At 49.5% G+C, this 13,472-nt stretch overlaps 28 non-coding genes across 28 annotated transcripts; all 28 read left to right on the top strand.

Annotated features, from left to right (window-relative positions):
- The first annotated feature begins 16 nt into the window (after nucleotides 1-16).
- trnap-agg lies at nucleotides 17-88 on the top strand. The gene has a single exon. It is a non-coding gene; the product is annotated as a tRNA-Pro (tRNA).
- A 190-nt stretch (nucleotides 89-278) lies between these two features.
- Nucleotides 279-350, top strand: trnap-cgg. Its single transcript has one exon. It is a non-coding gene; the product is annotated as a tRNA-Pro (tRNA).
- A 173-nt stretch (nucleotides 351-523) lies between these two features.
- On the top strand, nucleotides 524-595 carry trnap-ugg. Its single transcript has one exon. It is a non-coding gene; the product is annotated as a tRNA-Pro (tRNA).
- A 111-nt stretch (nucleotides 596-706) lies between these two features.
- On the top strand, nucleotides 707-778 carry trnap-ugg. Its single transcript has one exon. It is a non-coding gene; the product is annotated as a tRNA-Pro (tRNA).
- Nucleotides 779-1,891: 1,113 nt separating this feature from the next.
- trnap-cgg lies at nucleotides 1,892-1,963 on the top strand. The gene has a single exon. It is a non-coding gene; the product is annotated as a tRNA-Pro (tRNA).
- Nucleotides 1,964-2,136: 173 nt separating this feature from the next.
- trnap-ugg lies at nucleotides 2,137-2,208 on the top strand. The gene has a single exon. It is a non-coding gene; the product is annotated as a tRNA-Pro (tRNA).
- A 111-nt stretch (nucleotides 2,209-2,319) lies between these two features.
- On the top strand, nucleotides 2,320-2,391 carry trnap-ugg. The gene has a single exon. It is a non-coding gene; the product is annotated as a tRNA-Pro (tRNA).
- A 1,113-nt stretch (nucleotides 2,392-3,504) lies between these two features.
- trnap-cgg lies at nucleotides 3,505-3,576 on the top strand. The gene has a single exon. It is a non-coding gene; the product is annotated as a tRNA-Pro (tRNA).
- Nucleotides 3,577-3,749: 173 nt separating this feature from the next.
- Nucleotides 3,750-3,821, top strand: trnap-ugg. The gene has a single exon. It is a non-coding gene; the product is annotated as a tRNA-Pro (tRNA).
- A 111-nt stretch (nucleotides 3,822-3,932) lies between these two features.
- trnap-ugg lies at nucleotides 3,933-4,004 on the top strand. The gene has a single exon. It is a non-coding gene; the product is annotated as a tRNA-Pro (tRNA).
- A 347-nt stretch (nucleotides 4,005-4,351) lies between these two features.
- Nucleotides 4,352-4,423, top strand: trnap-agg. The gene has a single exon. It is a non-coding gene; the product is annotated as a tRNA-Pro (tRNA).
- Nucleotides 4,424-4,613: 190 nt separating this feature from the next.
- trnap-cgg lies at nucleotides 4,614-4,685 on the top strand. The gene has a single exon. It is a non-coding gene; the product is annotated as a tRNA-Pro (tRNA).
- A 173-nt stretch (nucleotides 4,686-4,858) lies between these two features.
- Nucleotides 4,859-4,930, top strand: trnap-ugg. Its single transcript has one exon. It is a non-coding gene; the product is annotated as a tRNA-Pro (tRNA).
- Nucleotides 4,931-5,041: 111 nt separating this feature from the next.
- On the top strand, nucleotides 5,042-5,113 carry trnap-ugg. Its single transcript has one exon. It is a non-coding gene; the product is annotated as a tRNA-Pro (tRNA).
- A 609-nt stretch (nucleotides 5,114-5,722) lies between these two features.
- On the top strand, nucleotides 5,723-5,794 carry trnap-agg. The gene has a single exon. It is a non-coding gene; the product is annotated as a tRNA-Pro (tRNA).
- A 714-nt stretch (nucleotides 5,795-6,508) lies between these two features.
- trnap-agg lies at nucleotides 6,509-6,580 on the top strand. Its single transcript has one exon. It is a non-coding gene; the product is annotated as a tRNA-Pro (tRNA).
- Nucleotides 6,581-6,770: 190 nt separating this feature from the next.
- On the top strand, nucleotides 6,771-6,842 carry trnap-cgg. Its single transcript has one exon. It is a non-coding gene; the product is annotated as a tRNA-Pro (tRNA).
- Nucleotides 6,843-7,015: 173 nt separating this feature from the next.
- On the top strand, nucleotides 7,016-7,087 carry trnap-ugg. The gene has a single exon. It is a non-coding gene; the product is annotated as a tRNA-Pro (tRNA).
- A 111-nt stretch (nucleotides 7,088-7,198) lies between these two features.
- On the top strand, nucleotides 7,199-7,270 carry trnap-ugg. The gene has a single exon. It is a non-coding gene; the product is annotated as a tRNA-Pro (tRNA).
- A 1,113-nt stretch (nucleotides 7,271-8,383) lies between these two features.
- Nucleotides 8,384-8,455, top strand: trnap-cgg. The gene has a single exon. It is a non-coding gene; the product is annotated as a tRNA-Pro (tRNA).
- Nucleotides 8,456-8,628: 173 nt separating this feature from the next.
- trnap-ugg lies at nucleotides 8,629-8,700 on the top strand. The gene has a single exon. It is a non-coding gene; the product is annotated as a tRNA-Pro (tRNA).
- A 1,296-nt stretch (nucleotides 8,701-9,996) lies between these two features.
- trnap-agg lies at nucleotides 9,997-10,068 on the top strand. Its single transcript has one exon. It is a non-coding gene; the product is annotated as a tRNA-Pro (tRNA).
- Nucleotides 10,069-10,258: 190 nt separating this feature from the next.
- trnap-cgg lies at nucleotides 10,259-10,330 on the top strand. Its single transcript has one exon. It is a non-coding gene; the product is annotated as a tRNA-Pro (tRNA).
- Nucleotides 10,331-10,503: 173 nt separating this feature from the next.
- trnap-ugg lies at nucleotides 10,504-10,575 on the top strand. Its single transcript has one exon. It is a non-coding gene; the product is annotated as a tRNA-Pro (tRNA).
- A 111-nt stretch (nucleotides 10,576-10,686) lies between these two features.
- Nucleotides 10,687-10,758, top strand: trnap-ugg. Its single transcript has one exon. It is a non-coding gene; the product is annotated as a tRNA-Pro (tRNA).
- A 1,113-nt stretch (nucleotides 10,759-11,871) lies between these two features.
- Nucleotides 11,872-11,943, top strand: trnap-cgg. Its single transcript has one exon. It is a non-coding gene; the product is annotated as a tRNA-Pro (tRNA).
- A 173-nt stretch (nucleotides 11,944-12,116) lies between these two features.
- On the top strand, nucleotides 12,117-12,188 carry trnap-ugg. The gene has a single exon. It is a non-coding gene; the product is annotated as a tRNA-Pro (tRNA).
- A 111-nt stretch (nucleotides 12,189-12,299) lies between these two features.
- trnap-ugg lies at nucleotides 12,300-12,371 on the top strand. The gene has a single exon. It is a non-coding gene; the product is annotated as a tRNA-Pro (tRNA).
- Nucleotides 12,372-13,472: the final 1,101 nt, after the last annotated feature.

Raw genomic sequence — 13,472 nt, 5'->3', positions numbered from 1 at the left:
AGGTACCCTTGCCCCAGGCTCGTTGGTCTAGGGGTATGATTCTCGCTTAGGGTGCGAGAGGTCCCGGGTTCAAATCCCGGACGAGCCCTCTGTTCTGTGAAACTCTGCAACTTTTGCTGCTAGCTGCCACCGGTGAACTGCTGCAGTTCGTTACCCAGGACTTACTTTAGGAAATGTTGATGCGCAGTTGAACCAAGCTGAAAGATTGGTCTTACCTGCAGACCACTCTAAATATTTGTTGTGAAGAAAGGCACTGAATAAAAGGTTCCCTTGCCCCAGGCTCGTTGGTCTAGGGGTATGATTCTCGCTTCGGGTGCGAGAGGTCCCGGGTTCAACTCCCGGACGAGCCCTTCTTTCCGAAACAAACGCCAGACTTTACTGCAAGAATCGACGCTAACGAAACAAACAAAGACGAAACTCTTTTGTTAGCATTGAAGGAAAAGAGCCAATTTTGGACCAGATTTTTTACTTGCTCAGGCCTGCAAGGGGTCCTGACAAAACAAGACCCAGGGGAGCACTCAGCGGCTCGTTGGTCTAGGGGTATGATTCTCGCTTTGGGTGCGAGAGGTCCCGGGTTCAAATCCCGGACGAGCCCTTATGTGCTTCCTCACCAATTCTTTGTCGGCCTCACTGTCTAACGCGTTTCTGCTGTGGAGATTTAGCCTCAGTTGGATGTATATTTTTTCCCCCTGAGCCATCACATTGCGGCTCGTTGGTCTAGGGGTATGATTCTCGCTTTGGGTGCGAGAGGTCCCGGGTTCAAATCCCGGACGAGCCCGCAGGCGTTACAGGTGCATTTCATTGAAATGTGTTAATTTTCAACTCTCGTCAGTGATCTAGAAAATTATGTTGATGTTTTTTCAGCTAAATTCATAGCCAGTCAAGGCTTGTTGGTCTAGGGTATGATTCTCGCTTAGGGTGCGAGAGGTCCCGGGTTCAAATCCCAGACAAGTCCTTCCCCACGCAACTATTTGTCATTATCAGGTGCTTGTGTCAGCACTGTCTTACCTTTGCTGTACAGCATATAGCCGGCAGCTTTTCTGCAACTAAACAACACTACACCTCCCTTTCCTTTCAGCTAAATATTGCTGCACAGAAGGCTCGACATAAGCGTTTGAGCAGAGTGGCTCGTTGGTCTAGGGGTATGATTCTCGCTTAGGGTGCGAGAGGTCCGGGGTTCAAATCCCGGACGAGACCTTTCCCACGCAACTTTCTGTCAGTATGATGTGTTTGTGTCAGCATCGTCTCTCCTTTGCTGTACAGCATGTAGCCGGCAGCTTTTCTGCAACTCAACACCACCCGACCTGCCTTTCCTTTCAGTTAAATATTGCTGCACAAAACGCTCGACAAAAGCTTTTGCGCAGCGTGGCTCGTAGGTCTAGGGGTATGATTCTCGCTTAGGGTGCGAGAGGTCCCGGGTTCAAATCCCGGACGAGCCCTCTGTTCTGTGAAACTCTGCAACTTTTGCTGCTAGCTGCCACCGGTGAACTGCTGCAGTTCGTTACCCAGGACTTACTTTAGGAAATGTTGATGCGCAGTGGAACCAAGCTGAAAGATTGGTCTTACCTGCAGACCACTCTAAATATTTGTTGTGAAGAAAGGCACTGAATAAATGGTACCCTTGCCCCAGGCTCATTGGTCTAGGGGTATGATTCTCACTTAGGGTGCGAGAGGTCCCGGGTTCAAATCCCGGACGAGCCCTCTGTTCTGTGAAACTCTGCAACTTTTGCTGCTAGCTGCCACCGGTGAACTGCTGCAGTTCGTTACCCAGGACTTACTTTAGGAAATGTTGATGCGCAGTTGAACCAAGCTGAAAGATTGGTCTTACCTGCAGACCACTCTAAATATTTGTTGTGAAGAAAGGCACTGAATAAAAGGTTCCCTTGCCCCAGGCTCGTTGGTCTAGGGGTATGATTCTCGCTTCGGGTGCGAGAGGTCCCGGGTTCAACTCCCGGACGAGCCCTTCTTTCCGAAACAAACGCCAGACTTTACTGCAAGAATCGACGCTAACGAAACAAACAAAGACGAAACTCTTTTGTTAGCATTGAAGGAAAAGAGCCAATTTTGGACCAGATTTTTTACTTGCTCAGGCCTGCAAGGGGTCCTGACAAAACAAGACCCAGGGGAGCACTCAGCGGCTCGTTGGTCTAGGGGTATGATTCTCGCTTTGGGTGCGAGAGGTCCCGGGTTCAAATCCCGGACGAGCCCTTTTGTGCTTCCTCACCAATTCTTTGTCGGCCTCACTGTCTAACGCGTTTCTGCTGTGGAGATTTAGCCTCAGTTGGATGTATATTTTTTCCCCCTGAGCCATCACATTGCGGCTCGTTGGTCTAGGGGTATGATTCTCGCTTTGGGTGCGAGAGGTCCCGGGTTCAAATCCCGGACGAGCCCGCAGGCGTTACAGGTGCATTTCATTGAAATGTGTTAATTTTCAACTCTCGTCAGTGATCTAGAAAATTATGTTGATGTTTTTTCAGCTAAATTCATAGCCAGTCAAGGCTTGTTGGTCTAGGGTATGATTCTCGCTTAGGGTGCGAGAGGTCCCGGGTTCAAATCCCAGACAAGTCCTTCCCCACGCAACTATTTGTCATTATCAGGTGCTTGTGTCAGCACTGTCTTACCTTTGCTGTACAGCATATAGCCGGCAGCTTTTCTGCAACTAAACAACACTACACCTCCCTTTCCTTTCAGCTAAATATTGCTGCACAGAAGGCTCGACATAAGGGTTTGAGCAGAGTGGCTCGTTGGTCTAGGGGTATGATTCTCGCTTAGGGTGCGAGAGGTCCGGGGTTCAAATCCCGGACGAGACCTTTCCCACGCAACTTTCTGTCAGTATGATGTGTTTGTGTCAGCATCGTCTCTCCTTTGCTGTACAGCATGTAGCCGGCAGCTTTTCTGCAACTCAACACCACCCGACCTGCCTTTCCTTTCAGTTAAATATTGCTGCACAAAACGCTCGACAAAAGCTTTTGCGCAGCGTGGCTCGTAGGTCTAGGGGTATGATTCTCGCTTAGGGTGCGAGAGGTCCCGGGTTCAAATCCCGGACGAGCCCTCTGTTCTGTGAAACTCTGCAACTTTTGCTGCTAGCTGCCACCGGTGAACTGCTGCAGTTCGTTACCCAGGACTTACTTTAGGAAATGTTGATGCGCAGTGGAACCAAGCTGAAAGATTGGTCTTACCTGCAGACCACTCTAAATATTTGTTGTGAAGAAAGGCACTGAATAAATGGTACCCTTGCCCCAGGCTCATTGGTCTAGGGGTATGATTCTCGCTTAGGGTGCGAGAGGTCCCGGGTTCAAATCCCGGACGAGCCCTCTGTTCTGTGAAACTCTGCAACTTTTGCTGCTAGCTGCCACCGGTGAACTGCTGCAGTTCGTTACCCAGGACTTACTTTAGGAAATGTTGATGCGCAGTGGAACCAAGCTGAAAGATTGGTCTTACCTGCAGACCACTCTAAATATTTGTTGTGAAGAAAGGCACTGAATAAAAGGTACCCTTGCCCCAGGCTCGTTGGTCTAGGGGTATGATTCTCGCTTCGGGTGCGAGAGGTCCCGGGTTCAACTCCCGGACGAGCCGTTCTTTCCGAAACAAACGCCAGACTTTACTGCAAGAATCGACGCTAACGAAACAAACAAAGACGAAACTCTTTTGTTAGCATTGAAGGAAAAGAGCCAATTTTGGACCAGATTTTTTACTTGCTCAGGCCTGCAAGGGGTCCTGACAAAACAAGACCCAGGGGAGCACTCAGCGGCTCGTTGGTCTAGGGGTATGATTCTCGCTTTGGGTGCGAGAGGTCCCGGGTTCAAATCCCGGACGAGCCCTTTTGTGCTTCCTCACCAATTCTTTGTCGGCCTCACTGTCTAACGCGTTTCTGCTGTGGAGATTTAGCCTCAGTTGGATGTATATTTTTTCCCCCTGAGCCATCACATTGCGGCTCGTTGGTCTAGGGGTATGATTCTCGCTTTGGGTGCGAGAGGTCCCGGGTTCAAATCCCGGACGAGCCCGCAGGCGTTACAGGTGCATTTCATTGAAATGTGTTAATTTTCAACTCTCGTCAGTGATCTAGAAAATTATGTTGTTGTTTTTTCAGCTAAATTCATAGCCAGTCAAGGCTTGTTGGTCTAGGGTATGATTCTCGCTTAGGGTGCAAAAGGTCCCGGGTTCAAATCCCAGACAAGTCCTTCCCCACGCAACTATTTGTCATTATCAGGTGCTTGTGTCAGCACTGTCTTACCTTTGCTGTACAGCATATAGCCGGCAGCTTTTCTGCAACTAAACAACACCACACCTCCCTTTCCTTTCAGCTAAATATTGCTGCACAGAAGGCTCGACCTAAGCGTTTGAGTAGAGTGGCTCGTTGGTCTAGGGGTATGATTCTCGCTTAGGGTGCGAGAGGTCCCGGGTTCAAATCCCGGACGAGCCCTCTGTTCTGTGAAACTCTGCAACTTTTGCTGCTAGCTGCCACCGGTGAACTGCTGCAGTTCGTTACCCAGGACTTACTTTAGGAAATGTTGATGCGCAGTGGAACCAAGCTGAAAGATTGGCCTTACCTGCAGAACACTCTAAATATTTGTTGTGAAGAAAGGCACTGAATAAAAGGTACCCTTGCCCCAGGCTCGTTGGTCTAGGGGTATGATTCTCGCTTCGGGTGCGAGAGGTCCCGGGTTCAACTCCCGGACGAGCCCTTCTTTCCGAAACAAACGCCAGACTTTACTGCAAGAATCGACGCTAACGAAACAAACAAAGACGAAACTCTTTTGTTAGCATTGAAGGAAAAGAGCCAATTTTGGACGAGATTTTTTACTTGCTCAGGCCTGCAAGGGGTCCTGACAAAACAAGACCCAGGGGAGCACTCAGCGGCTCGTTGGTCTAGGGGTATGATTCTCGCTTTGGGTGCGAGAGGTCCCGGGTTCAAATCCCGGACGAGCCCTTTTGTGCTTCCTCACCAATTCTTTGTCGGCCTCACTGTCTAACGCGTTTCTGCTGTGGAGATTTAGCCTCAGTTGGATGTATATTTTTTCCCCCTGAGCCATCACATTGCGGCTCGTTGGTCTAGGGGTATGATTCTCGCTTTGGGTGCGAGAGGTCCCGGGTTCAAATCCCGGACGAGCCCGCAGGTGTTACAGGTGCATTTCATTGAAATGTGTTAATTTTCAACTCTCGTCAGTGATCTAGAAAATTATGTTGTTGTTTTTTCAGCTAAATTCATAGCCAGTCAAGGCTTGTTGGTCTAGGGTATGATTCTCGCTTAGGGTGCAAGAGGTCCCGGGTTCAAATCCCAGACAAGTCCTTCCCCACGCAACTATTTGTCATTATCAGGTGCTTGTGTCAGCACTGTCTTACCTTTGCTGTACAGCATATAGCCGGCAGCTTTTCTGCAACTAAACAACACCACACCTCCCTTTCCTTTCAGCTAAATATTGCTGCACAGAAGGCTCGACCTAAGCGTTTGAGCAGAGTGCCTCGTTGGTCTAGGGGTATGATTCTCGCTTAGGGTGCGAGAGGTCCCGGGTTCAAATCCCGGACGAGCCCTCTGTTCTGTGAAACTCTGCAACTTTTGCTGCTAGCTGCCACCGGTGAACTGCTGCAGTTCGTTACCCAGGACTTACTTTAGGAAATGTTGATGCGCAGTGGAACCAAGCTGAAAGATTGGTCTTACCTGCAGACCACTCTAAATATTTGTTGTGAAGAAAGGCACTGAATAAAATGTACCCTTGCCCCAGGCTCGTTGGTCTAGGGGTATGATTCTCGCTTAGGGTGCGAGAGGTCCCGGGTTCAAATCCCGGACGAGCCCTCTGTTCTGTGAAACTCTGCAACTTTTGCTGCTAGCTGCCACCGGTGAACTGCTGCAGTTCGTTACCCAGGACTTACTTTAGGAAATGTTGATGCGCAGTGGAACCAAGCTGAAAGATTGGTCTTACCTGCAGACCACTCTAAATATTTGTTGTGAAGAAAGGCACTGAATAAAAGGTACCCTTGCCCCAGGCTTGTTGGTCTAGGGGTATGATTCTCGCTTAGGGTGCGAGAGATCCCGGGTTCAAATCCCGGACGAGCCCTCTGTTCTGTGAAACTCTGCAACTTTTGCTGCTAGCTGCCACCGGTGAACTGCTGCAGTTCGTTACCCAGGACTTACTTTAGGAAATGTTGATGCGCAGTGGAACCAAGCTGAAAGATTGGTCTTACCTGCAGACCACTCTAAATATTTGTTGTGAAGAAAGGCACTGAATAAAAGGTACCCTTGCCCCAGGCTCGTTGGTCTAGGGCTATGATTCTCGCTTAGGGTGCGAGAGGTCCCGGGTTCAAATCCCGGACGAGCCCTCTGTTCTGTGAAACTCTGCAACTTTTGCTGCTAGCTGCCACCGGTGAACTGCTGCAGTTCGTTACCCAGGACTTACTTTAGGAAATGTTGATGCGCAGTGGAACCAAGCTGAAAGATTGGTCTTACCTGCAGACCACTCTAAATATTTGTTGTGAAGAAAGGCACTGAATAAAAGGTACCCTTGCCCCAGGCTCGTTGGTCTAGGGGTATGATTCTCGCTTAGGGTGCGAGAGGTCCCGGGTTCAAATCCCGGACGAGCCCTCTGTTCTGTGAAACTCTGCAACTTTTGCTGCTAGCTGCCACCGGTGAACTGCTGCAGTTCGTTACCCAGGACTTACTTTAGGAAATGTTGATGCGCAGTGGAACCAAGCTGAAAGATTGGTCTTACCTGCAGACCACTCTAAATATTTGTTGTGAAGAAAGGCACTGAATAAAAGGTACCCTTGCCCCAGGCTCGTTGGTCTAGGGGTATGATTCTCGCTTCGGGTGCGAGAGGTCCCGGGTTCAACTCCCGGACGAGCCCTTCTTTCCGAAACAAACGCCAGACTTTACTGCAAGAATCGACGCTAACGAAACAAACAAAGACGAAACTCTTTTGTTAGCATTGAAGGAAAAGAGCCAATTTTGGACCAGATTTTTTACTTGCTCAGGCCTGCAAGGGGTCCTGACAAAACAAGACCCAGGGGAGCACTCAGCGGCTCGTTGGTCTAGGGGTATGATTCTCGCTTTGGGTGCGAGAGGTCCCGGGTTCAAATCCCGGACGAGCCCTTTTGTGCTTCCTCACCAATTCTTTGTCGGCCTCACTGTCTAACGCGTTTCTGCTGTGGAGATTTAGCCTCAGTTGGATGTATATTTTTTCCCCCTGAGCCATCACATTGCGGCTCGTTGGTCTAGGGGTATGATTCTCGCTTTGGGTGCGAGAGGTCCCGGGTTCAAATCCCGGACGAGCCCGCAGGCGTTACAGGTGCATTTCATTGAAATGTGTTAATTTTCAACTCTCGTCAGTGATCTAGAAAATTATGTTGATGTTTTTTCAGCTAAATTCATAGCCAGTCAAGGCTTGTTGGTCTAGGGTATGATTCTCGCTTAGGGTGCGAGAGGTCCCGGGTTCAAATCCCAGACAAGTCCTTCCCCACGCAACTATTTGTCATTATCAGGTGCTTGTGTCAGCACTGTCTTACCTTTGCTGTACAGCATATAGCCGGCAGCTTTTCTGCAACTAAACAACACTACACCTCCCTTTCCTTTCAGCTAAATATTGCTGCACAGAAGGCTCGACATAAGCGTTTGAGCAGAGTGGCTCGTTGGTCTAGGGGTATGATTCTCGCTTAGGGTGCGAGAGGTCCGGGGTTCAAATCCCGGACGAGACCTTTCCCACGCAACTTTCTGTCAGTATGATGTGTTTGTGTCAGCATCGTCTCTCCTTTGCTGTACAGCATGTAGCCGGCAGCTTTTCTGCAACTCAACACCACCCGACCTGCCTTTCCTTTCAGTTAAATATTGCTGCACAAAACGCTCGACAAAAGCTTTTGCGCAGCGTGGCTCGTAGGTCTAGGGGTATGATTCTCGCTTAGGGTGCGAGAGGTCCCGGGTTCAAATCCCGGACGAGCCCTCTGTTCTGTGAAACTCTGCAACTTTTGCTGCTAGCTGCCACCGGTGAACTGCTGCAGTTCGTTACCCAGGACTTACTTTAGGAAATGTTGATGCGCAGTGGAACCAAGCTGAAAGATTGGTCTTACCTGCAGACCACTCTAAATATTTGTTGTGAAGAAAGGCACTGAATAAATGGTACCCTTGCCCCAGGCTCATTGGTCTAGGGGTATGATTCTCGCTTAGGGTGCGAGAGGTCCCGGGTTCAAATCCCGGACGAGCCCTCTGTTCTGTGAAACTCTGCAACTTTTGCTGCTAGCTGCCACCGGTGAACTGCTGCAGTTCGTTACCCAGGACTTACTTTAGGAAATGTTGATGCGCAGTTGAACCAAGCTGAAAGATTGGTCTTACCTGCAGACCACTCTAAATATTTGTTGTGAAGAAAGGCACTGAATAAAAGGTTCCCTTGCCCCAGGCTCGTTGGTCTAGGGGTATGATTCTCGCTTCGGGTGCGAGAGGTCCCGGGTTCAACTCCCGGACGAGCCCTTCTTTCCGAAACAAACGCCAGACTTTACTGCAAGAATCGACGCTAACGAAACAAACAAAGACGAAACTCTTTTGTTAGCATTGAAGGAAAAGAGCCAATTTTGGACCAGATTTTTTACTTGCTCAGGCCTGCAAGGGGTCCTGACAAAACAAGACCCAGGGGAGCACTCAGCGGCTCGTTGGTCTAGGGGTATGATTCTCGCTTTGGGTGCGAGAGGTCCCGGGTTCAAATCCCGGACGAGCCCTTTTGTGCTTCCTCACCAATTCTTTGTCGGCCTCACTGTCTAACGCGTTTCTGCTGTGGAGATTTAGCCTCAGTTGGATGTATATTTTTTCCCCCTGAGCCATCACATTGCGGCTCGTTGGTCTAGGGGTATGATTCTCGATTTGGGTGCGAGAGGTCCCGGGTTCAAATCCCGGACGAGCCCGCAGGCGTTACAGGTGCATTTCATTGAAATGTGTTAATTTTCAACTCTCGTCAGTGATCTAGAAAATTATGTTGATGTTTTTTCAGCTAAATTCATAGCCAGTCAAGGCTTGTTGGTCTAGGGTATGATTCTCGCTTAGGGTGCGAGAGGTCCCGGGTTCAAATCCCAGACAAGTCCTTCCCCACGCAACTATTTGTCATTATCAGGTGCTTGTGTCAGCACTGTCTTACCTTTGCTGTACAGCATATAGCCGGCAGCTTTTCTGCAACTAAACAACACTACACCTCCCTTTCCTTTCAGCTAAATATTGCTGCACAGAAGGCTCGACATAAGCGTTTGAGCAGAGTGGCTCGTTGGTCTAGGGGTATGATTCTCGCTTAGGGTGCGAGAGGTCCGGGGTTCAAATCCCGGACGAGACCTTTCCCACGCAACTTTCTGTCAGTATGATGTGTTTGTGTCAGCATCGTCTCTCCTTTGCTGTACAGCATGTAGCCGGCAGCTTTTCTGCAACTCAACACCACCCGACCTGCCTTTCCTTTCAGTTAAATATTGCTGCACAAAACGCTCGACAAAAGCTTTTGCGCAGCGTGGCTCGTAGGTCTAGGGGTATGATTCTCGCTTAGGGTGCGAGAGGTCCCGGGTTCAAATCCCGGACGAGCCCTCTGTTCTGTGAAACTCTGCAACTTTTGCTGCTAGCTGCCACCGGTGAACTGCTGCAGTTCGTTACCCAGGACTTACTTTAGGAAATGTTGATGCGCAGTGGAACCAAGCTGAAAGATTGGTCTTACCTGCAGACCACTCTAAATATTTGTTGTGAAGAAAGGCACTGAATAAATGGTACCCTTGCCCCAGGCTCATTGGTCTAGGGGTATGATTCTCGCTTAGGGTGCGAGAGGTCCCGGGTTCAAATCCCGGACGAGCCCTCTGTTCTGTGAAACTCTGCAACTTTTGCTGCTAGCTGCCACCGGTGAACTGCTGCAGTTCGTTACCCAGGACTTACTTTAGGAAATGTTGATGCGCAGTGGAACCAAGCTGAAAGATTGGTCTTACCTGCAGACCACTCTAAATATTTGTTGTGAAGAAAGGCACTGAATAAATGGTACCCTTGCCCCAGGCTCGTTGGTCTAGGGGTATGATTCTCGCTTAGGGTGCGAGAGGTCCCGGGTTCAAATCCCGGACGAGCCCTCTGTTCTGTGAAACTCTGCAACTTTTGCTGCTAGCTGCCACCGGTGAACTGCTGCAGTTCGTTACCCAGGACTTACTTTAGGAAATGTTGATGCGCAGTGGAACCAAGCTGAAAGATTGGTCTTACCTGCAGACCACTCTAAATATTTGTTGTGAAGAAAGGCACTGAATAAAAGGTACCCTTGCCCCAGGCTCGTTGGTCTAGGGGTATGATTCTCGCTTCGGGTGCGAGAGGTCCCGGGTTCAACTCCCGGACGAGCCCTTCTTTCCGAAACAAACGCCAGACTTTACTGCAAGAATCGACGCTAACGAAACAAACAAAGACGAAACTCTTTTGTTAGCATTGAAGGAAAAGAGCCAATTTTGGACCAGATTTTTTACTTGCTCAGGCCTGCAAGGGGTCCTGACAAAACAAGACCCAGGGGAGCACTCAGCGGCTCGTTGGTCTAGGGGTATGATTCTCGCTTTGGGTGCGAGAGGTCCCGGGTTCAAATCCCGGACGAGCCCTTTTGTGCTTCCTCACCAATTCTTTGTCGGCCTCACTGTCTAACGCGTTTCTGCTGTGGAGATTTAGCCTCAGTTGGATGTATATTTTTTCCCCCTGAGCCATCACATTGCGGCTCGTTGGTCTAGGGGTATGATTCTCGCTTTGGGTGCGAGAGGTCCCGGGTTCAAATCCCGGACGAGCCCGCAGGCGTTACAGGTGCATTTCATTGAAATGTGTTAATTTTCAACTCTCGTCAGTGATCTAGAAAATTATGTTGATGTTTTTTCAGCTAAATTCATAGCCAGTCAAGGCTTGTTGGTCTAGGGTATGATTCTCGCTTAGGGTGCGAGAGGTCCCGGGTTCAAATCCCAGACAAGTCCTTCCCCACGCAACTATTTGTCATTATCAGGTGCTTGTGTCAGCACTGTCTTACCTTTGCTGTACAGCATATAGCCGGCAGCTTTTCTGCAACTAAACAACACTACACCTCCCTTTCCTTTCAGCTAAATATTGCTGCACAGAAGGCTCGACATAAGCGTTTGAGCAGAGTGGCTCGTTGGTCTAGGGGTATGATTCTCGCTTAGGGTGCGAGAGGTCCGGGGTTCAAATCCCGGACGAGACCTTTCCCACGCAACTTTCTGTCAGTATGATGTGTTTGTGTCAGCATCGTCTCTCCTTTGCTGTACAGCATGTAGCCGGCAGCTTTTCTGCAACTCAACACCACCCGACCTGCCTTTCCTTTCAGTTAAATATTGCTGCACAAAACGCTCGACAAAAGCTTTTGCGCAGCGTGGCTCGTAGGTCTAGGGGTATGATTCTCGCTTAGGGTGCGAGAGGTCCCGGGTTCAAATCCCGGACGAGCCCTCTGTTCTGTGAAACTCTGCAACTTTTGCTGCTAGCTGCCACCGGTGAACTGCTGCAGTTCGTTACCCAGGACTTACTTTAGGAAATGTTGATGCGCAGTGGAACCAAGCTGAAAGATTGGTCTTACCTGCAGACCACTCTAAATATTTGTTGTGAAGAAAGGCACTGAATAAATGGTACCCTTGCCCCAGGCTCATTGGTCTAGGGGTATGATTCTCGCTTAGGGTGCGAGAGGTCCCGGGTTCAAATCCCGGACGAGCCCTCTGTTCTGTGAAACTCTGCAACTTTTGCTGCTAGCTGCCACCGGTGAACTGCTGCAGTTCGTTACCCAGGACTTACTTTAGGAAATGTTGATGCGCAGTTGAACCAAGCTGAAAGATTGGTCTTACCTGCAGACCACTCTAAATATTTGTTGTGAAGAAAGGCACTGAATAAAAGGTTCCCTTGCCCCAGGCTCGTTGGTCTAGGGGTATGATTCTCGCTTCGGGTGCGAGAGGTCCCGGGTTCAACTCCCGGACGAGCCCTTCTTTCCGAAACAAACGCCAGACTTTACTGCAAGAATCGACGCTAACGAAACAAACAAAGACGAAACTCTTTTGTTAGCATTGAAGGAAAAGAGCCAATTTTGGACCAGATTTTTTACTTGCTCAGGCCTGCAAGGGGTCCTGACAAAACAAGACCCAGGGGAGCACTCAGCGGCTCGTTGGTCTAGGGGTATGATTCTCGCTTTGGGTGCGAGAGGTCCCGGGTTCAAATCCCGGACGAGCCCTTTTGTGCTTCCTCACCAATTCTTTGTCGGCCTCACTGTCTAACGCGTTTCTGCTGTGGAGATTTAGCCTCAGTTGGATGTATATTTTTTCCCCCTGAGCCATCACATTGCGGCTCGTTGGTCTAGGGGTATGATTCTCGCTTTGGGTGCGAGAGGTCCCGGGTTCAAATCCCGGACGAGCCCGCAGGCGTTACAGGTGCATTTCATTGAAATGTGTTAATTTTCAACTCTCGTCAGTGATCTAGAAAATTATGTTGATGTTTTTTCAGCTAAATTCATAGCCAGTCAAGGCTTGTTGGTCTAGGGTATGATTCTCGCTTAGGGTGCGAGAGGTCCCGGGTTCAAATCCCAGACAAGTCCTTCCCCACGCAACTATTTGTCATTATCAGGTGCTTGTGTCAGCACTGTCTTACCTTTGCTGTACAGCATATAGCCGGCAGCTTTTCTGCAACTAAACAACACTACACCTCCCTTTCCTTTCAGCTAAATATTGCTGCACAGAAGGCTCGACATAAGCGTTTGAGCAGAGTGGCTCGTTGGTCTAGGGGTATGATTCTCGCTTAGGGTGCGAGAGGTCCGGGGTTCAAATCCCGGACGAGACCTTTCCCACGCAACTTTCTGTCAGTATGATGTGTTTGTGTCAGCATCGTCTCTCCTTTGCTGTACAGCATGTAGCCGGCAGCTTTTCTGCAACTCAACACCACCCGACCTGCCTTTCCTTTCAGTTAAATATTGCTGCACAAAACGCTCGACAAAAGCTTTTGCGCAGCGTGGCTCGTAGGTCTAGGGGTATGATTCTCGCTTAGGGTGCGAGAGGTCCCGGGTTCAAATCCCGGACGAGCCCTCTGTTCTGTGAAACTCTGCAACTTTTGCTGCTAGCTGCCACCGGTGAACTGCTGCAGTTCGTTACCCAGGACTTACTTTAGGAAATGTTGATGCGCAGTGGAACCAAGCTGAAAGATTGGTCTTACCTGCAGACCACTCTAAATATTTGTTGTGAAGAAAGGCACTGAATAAATGGTACCCTTGCCCCAGGCTCATTGGTCTAGGGGTATGATTCTCGCTTAGGGTGCGAGAGGTCCCGGGTTCAAATCCCGGACGAGCCCTCTGTTCTGTGAAACTCTGCAACTTTTGCTGCTAGCTGCCACCGGTGAACTGCTGCAGTTCGTTACCCAGGACTTACTTTAGGAAATGTTGATGCGCAGTTGAACCAAGCTGAAAGATTGGTCTTACCTGCAGACCACTCTAAATATTTGTTGTGAAGAAAGGCACTGAATAAAAGGT

Source organism: Alosa sapidissima, chromosome 8 (assembly GCF_018492685.1).
Source record: "Alosa sapidissima isolate fAloSap1 chromosome 8, fAloSap1.pri, whole genome shotgun sequence".
NCBI classification, from domain to species: Eukaryota; Metazoa; Chordata; class Actinopteri; order Clupeiformes; family Clupeidae; genus Alosa; species Alosa sapidissima.
This window is presented reverse-complemented; position numbering and strand designations above follow the sequence as displayed.